We start from the raw sequence: 6,785 nt of genomic DNA on the forward strand, positions 1-6,785 counted from the left end.
TTCACTGCACTGCAAATTGTGCACATATTATCCAAATCAGTGCCCTCTTTCTTTCTTTCTTTCTTTTTCCACAATGCGTAGGAGACTATTTTGGAAAACAAAGCTAGTCTTAGAAACAAAGTTTAGATGAGAGGTGTAGACATTAACTTGTAGACTGTCGGGGAAATAATCTGTGCTGAATTTACAGCTGTCTCTCAGAATGACACTAACTTCTCTAGCTCCCCACTCTCTTACCATAACTACTAAAGTATTTTCAACCATACTGCAGAATCACAATGTTGAAGATTTCCCAGTACTATAGATCAGAGCTCAGGAAACAGAGGAATATTGTAGCTACTTATTGTTTCATCATGGCACAAGATAAAGTCTTCTGGACTTCACCAAGGAGGAAAGTAGAGGGTTACTGGCGGCAGCTACATCTCTTCTGTTCATATCCTAGTCAGTGGTGGCCTGTGGGCCAAGTGAGGGAGGATATCTTACTCTACCAGTTCACACTGAGTGTCCTCACATACTCAGACTATGGACCAACTCTGACCTTAACCGACTAGATGCTTAAGAGAAAAAAATCTATAAAATGGTCATATTCAATAAATAAAGCCCCCTTCCCCAGGAGACCCATCTAGCTCCCTCTTTATTGGCATTTCATGTCTGGAATTTGTTTTGCTCTCCCTTTAGATTGGTTTCAGCTTTGTTCCATTTTGGTGATTTTAATGTCCAACTTCTAGTTTAATTAGTTATTTATCTTATTTGTCCAGTGGATGAAAATATTTTAATTTATCTCATAGGAATAAACTTCAGAAATACAGTAACAGAAATCTGAAAGTTATTTGAACATTATTATCCACCAAGATAAGGCAATCTTCCTAAAGCTAAAACAAAACAAAACAAAAACATATGAGTTTTAAATGCTTTAAATTTTTATGCACCAGGCAGCAGGTTTTAAATTAATAATGAATCAGTTATTTTGCATAATTCCAGGAAGACAATCTATCATTTTTAAATTTTCAAATTTTTCACTGCTCCCATTTTGCTAGGCCCAAGACATATTGTACATTATCACATCATCTATCATAGATTATTGCAGATAGAGCTTCATGCAACTTCTAAGGAAAACAGCTCTGATCTGTTAGGATTTCTTTTTCTGAAGTTGTACTTTGTTAAAAGCAAAAGAAAGCTGAAAAGCTCAGGAGAAAAAAAAACACAACAGCACAAGGGAAAAACAAGGACAGGGAAAACTGAAGGAGGTTTCAAGTACTCTGCTTTCTCCTTAATGAGATTAATCCATATGTTTGTTTCTCATACACAGGATTTTTCTATTTTTAAAAGTTCACAGAGCGCTACTGTTTCTCTGTCTTTGGTGTGGATGCTAGGGCTTTTTAGACAAAAGAAAGCAGTTTGTGTTAAGAGCCTCAGAAGCTGTTGCTTTAGCAGCTCAAGATACTGAAGAAACATCTATAAGCTCATTGCTCCCACCACAATCTCTTGCTTTGATGGCGGTCAAATCTTGCTCTCTGTTTTTGACCTACAACAGTGTAAATGCTTTGAAAAGTGTCTACAGGTCCACAGCTCTGAGAAAAGAAAATGAGAAGTATAGAATCATTTTTATTCCAAGATTTCCCTGGGGTCACTCTAACCTGCTGAGAATAACAGTGTATCCACACCAAATAATTATAACACACTGTCATGGTTCCATGCTATGGAATCCTGGGAGTTCTAGTGGGCCTAGGATATTTAGAATTCTCTGTAACAGAAATGTGCTGCTGTAGTTCAGAGACATATGCAACAGAGCTGCTCTCTAACAGGGAATTCTAACTTGCCATTACAAATTACAAATCCCACAGGTCCATAGGGTGGAGCTGTGGCAGTTAAAGTGGAATCCAGCTGCAGTAATGGTGTAATGTGGATATATCCTAAGCTACATTTGCTCAACATTTTTCAATCCTGTCTTGTTTGGTGGTGTCCATTTCCCCATTCTGAATCTGGATATTTAAAGAAAGCTTACAAAACAATAAAACTGGGTAATAGGGAATGTTGTAAAAAAATTAAATGCAAGTAAAAATAAATAAATATCCAAAATAAATGTATAAAATCAAAATAGCAGCATACCATGAAAGCACTATCAAACAACACCTCTAAAATCTACTGAAAACAAGGCAGGAAAAATCCTAATGCCAAATTTGTTAATTTTGGGCCTGAACAGACAGGCTCAAATAAAGCTGCTTTGGGTCACTTTAGAGGTATGCTGTTTAAATGACACGTGCACCTTAAGAGGCCAGAAGCGGCTCCAAAGCTGCACTCCAGTCCTTAGGACTGGCGCGTGGCTTTGGCACAGCTTCCAGCCTCTTAGGATGCACACATCATTTAAACAACATTCTTCCAAAGTGACCCAAAGCAGCTTTATTCAGGCCTGTCTGTTCAGGCTCTTTGTTATTCTTTAACTGGTATGTTTTAAAATATGTCCTGATTTAATTTTTTTAAATGAACTTTCAATATATGCATGTTTTGATTATATATTTATTCAATAAATCCAATGAATATTTAAAAATGTAAGTCAGAGTATCTGTTGGGATGTAGAGTCCATAGTAAAATGTACAATGTGGGATTTAATAGCAACAGGCCGGCCATTCACCAGCCAGGGATCTTCAGCCGATCAAGCGCTGGCTGGGGGAATTTGAACATTCCCTTAACAGTTGGGCTTGGCAGTTGGTTTTGGCGGTTGGCTGTGGATTCCCTTAGTCAGTTGACTCTGTGGACTTTCCCAAGAACTATTAAGAACACAAGAAAGGCTCATGAACTGTCAAGAAGAAATGCTATCCAGCCCCCTCCAGTCCAGACTGAAGAAGCTAGACACTGCTGGACATACCAGAATGGAAATTTCCATGCTCGAAACAATCCAGAAGCTACAAATCCAGGAGATGTAGGCAGAGGCGTAATATCAGCTAAACCAAAGGAACAAATGAAATGAGAAGATTCCAGTGGGAAAGACTCATTTGTTGTTGTTTTTTTAAAGATGACATTTGGTAATGTATATTAAATGTGTTTTCTGTGAAATTAGCACCAACAAGAGCCCACTGCAGCCAGATGCTATGCACGATACTTGCTGTCAACTCTTAACAACTGTCTGTCTTTAAGAGAAGATGTCAATAATGTCATCTGCCAGCTGGGCAATCTGTTTTTAGAATAGCATACAGTATAAGTCCAATAAAGATCTGTAGGTAAGGGTGGGGAGTAAGTCCATAGAATACCAAGAATGAGTATTTAATTAATGCTCCCATCCAGTCATGTCTCTAATAAACACATGGCAAAATAAAGTCAAGCATATGTGATTCTCCTAAGAATGAAGCATCAGGAAGAGAGAAGTTGCACTATTCAGCTTTCTTTCTCTAAAAGCAATGCTATTGTTACAAGGGTCTGTTCCCATCAGCTTTGATGAGAAAGCATGTTAAGCTTTTACTCAAGAGCTGGAATTAGGAACTTTGCTATCTAACACTAGGACCAAGTTGGGGTACACCCACATCACATCTGACTTCACATGGGACTGCCTGAGGTTTAGTACTGCTCATACCAAAATCATGTTGCTGCCATTGCTATCCAGCTGTTATTCTGTAGCTAAAACAGGCTCTCATGGAGACCCTTTGACATTCCTTGTGTCATTTCTCTCACTTGAAGAATACTTTTGTGAAGAAGAGAGCTCTGCTATTCTGAGAGGCTTTTCCTGCAACAAGGGGACTCAGGTCAGATGGAGAAGCGCCATAGATAGACGAGGCTTTCCTCTTCAGAAAGTCACTCTTCAGGTAAGTCGAGTAACAATGGAGGAGGTGGAACAAGAGGACTCCCCACTCCACTTGTTTACTTCAACTAGCTTCATAACACCTGAGTGGGGAATTGTTCTTGTGACTGTCTTTAAGTGACAGCACATTGCATCTGCTATACACTACATTCTCCACAGGACCTCTAATTCTCAAAACAATGATAATTAACTAAACTGCGCACATAGAACGACTTGTATGTTGTGGAAAGTTCTTTTCCATCTGCTATATGGTATATTCTCTTCCATATTCCTGCATCACCTTCTAATTCAGTGATCTGGGACACATTCACTTTACACAGTTATAGCATAATGATTCCATTATAACTGTCTTGGCTACATCCTGTGGAATCCTGGAGTTTGTTGTTTGGTGAGGCACTATTGCTCTTTGGCAGAGAATTCTTCACTGTTGTTGTTGCTGTTGTGTGCCTTCAAGTCGTTTCTGACTTCATGGCGACCCTAAGGCATCATGGGCCTTCCTTGGCAAGATTTGTTCAGAGGAGGGTTGCCTTTACCTCCCTCTGAGACTGAGAGACTGTGACTTGCCCAAGGTCACCAGTGGGTCTCCATGGCTGAGCAGGGATTTGAACCCTGGTCTACAGAATCATAGTCCAACACTCAAACCACCACACCACACTGGCTCTTCACTATTCCCCCCCAAATTACAAACCCAAGAATTCCATAGGATCAAACCATGGTAGTCAAAGTGGAATCATAACACACCACACACTAAATGCAGTGTGAAAGGACACCAGTAATTTGTATATCTTTATCCTCTGTTAGTTTAAAAACCAAGAAGTAATTTGAGATGTGTGTGTGTGTGTGTGAGAGAGAGAGAGAGAGAGAGAGAGAGAGAGAGAGAGAGAGAGATGGAAGCCTCCCCCCCCACATTTACCAGGGCCTTTTTCCCTGTTGGAGGGGGTACTGTAAGATATGAGGAATGATGGCATCACTGGTGATATGAGGGCAACCAGCCGATCAGATGATAGTCAGAAAAGAACCTTCTAAATGGTTGCTGGAGAGAGGCAGCTTGAGATAAGTAGATGAAAAGAATCAAGGTCTCAGTTTTTAGCCCTTTTTCTTAGTCAGGGATGGGGGGTTTGGATATGTTTGGCTGAAATGATTATTATTTTGTAACTTAAACATACTGTAGCTAATGGGGAAATGCACTGTAGGCAATGACATAGTAAATGACATAGTATCCTATTTCCTGGTCAATGTCACAGTCAATATCCCAGTAAAGTCATATTAATTAAGTAATAAATTAAATGTAACCATTAATGAACTTTAAATTATTAGCATGGTTTTACCTTTTTAATATTAAGAAATTTCATTCTAAAAGTAACATCTAAATGAATTTAGAAATTATATTAATTTTTAAAGCTAAGAAATAACAATAATTGCACAAATTCTTTTTGTCTTCCCTGCCAGTTAGAATGCAATAATAAAAAGCCACTCGAAATAGTGTGGTTGAAACTGCTGCCTTACTCGGTCTAATGGTAAGATTGGCTGTGCTATTACATTTATTTATTATTTATTTCTTATATTTATTTGTATCCTACTCCTTTTCCCAGGACTGAGATTCAGAGCAGCTTCACAGCATTAAAAACAGTAATATTATATATTACATATTCCATCATTGCAGCTCTTTTGGCAGGAACACAAGGACAAGAGCTGGGTTGGCTTGCCCAAGCTGTCAGTTGCCCTATACTGGACTTCTGGAACCTTTGACTCCTTCTCTGACTGCATTTTGTATGAAACGGAAGAATTTTCTTGACCTAACAGGCCACTGACTTATCCAAAACATGACTTTGGTCATGCTCTCTGCTGGTACCCAGTAATTTTATTTTTAATCCATTATTATCTGTGTATGTCTTTTTGTTGTTTGGATGGTGATCAGGTGATGGTGGTGGGGAGTCTTATTAGAGTTCACTTATTCTTTTAAACTGATTGGGCAACTTTTAGCTGCCCAAATATTTAAAATTAGTGGTTTACCTAACTGTAATCTGGGGGAAGTGTAAGGCAAATGCAGAGTGAGATATCTGCAGTGGTGTCAGAAATTTCTGAAATATTCAGAATGCTCCATGTGGTGAAACAATAAACAACAAGAAGCAGACTTTGCAGTGAAATATCTCAAATAATAGACTGCCTCCACCCATTCCTGGTGACCAATGGATCAATCCAAGAAGAAAAAGGATAATGGTTTCTGTTTTGGCTGAGCTTTGCTTGAGTAACGTGGTCCTTCTGTGCTCCAGTGTGCTCCTTTTTGTATTCTTTGTTATGCTTCATTCCTGATTTCTCATCTATTCATAATTTCTGACATTGTTTGGTCCTGATTATTAGTTCAAGTTTGTTGAACATCATCTCATTCCTGATATGCAGTTTACCCCAGATCAGAGCCCAGGCAATTACTTTTAAGTTGAATGTATATAAAGACAAGCTCAAATATCCATGACAGAGCAATGGGCCCCAGAATATCCTCCTCCTGCTGTTCAGTTATAAATAGCGCTATATAAATAAAGCATAATTGTTATAATCCCTGGGGTCTAAGCAGCCACACAGCCACCCTGTTCTTGGCCCTTAGCCCCAAGGGATCCCTTTATATTCCCCTAGAGTCTCCTGGGTCTCTATTCCCACTCCCTGCTGAGTTGAATGAGACCCCTTGAGATCCTGTAGTCAAGCTGCCACCACCCAGTGAATCTCCAATGAACTCCCCTTAGCACACACTGGGACTTGCTAAGGACTTCTAGTTTCCTTCCCTTACTAATCTGAGCAAGCCGTAACTGAGCTAAGGCACATGTACAGGAGCAGAAACAGCAGATACTTTTAAAGAAAGGTATTTATTCTAAATAGGCAGATTAGAGCAAGAAGACATCATTCATGCAAGGCCTCCTTGCCTTGCAGTTACGGAACCGTCTAATTAAAAAGATTGTATGTACAGCGCTGTGTACATTCACAGTGCTTTATAAATAAAGGT

The sequence above is a fragment of the Sceloporus undulatus genome, chromosome 4 (assembly GCF_019175285.1).
Source record: "Sceloporus undulatus isolate JIND9_A2432 ecotype Alabama chromosome 4, SceUnd_v1.1, whole genome shotgun sequence".
NCBI lineage: Eukaryota > Metazoa > Chordata > Lepidosauria > Squamata > Phrynosomatidae > Sceloporus > Sceloporus undulatus.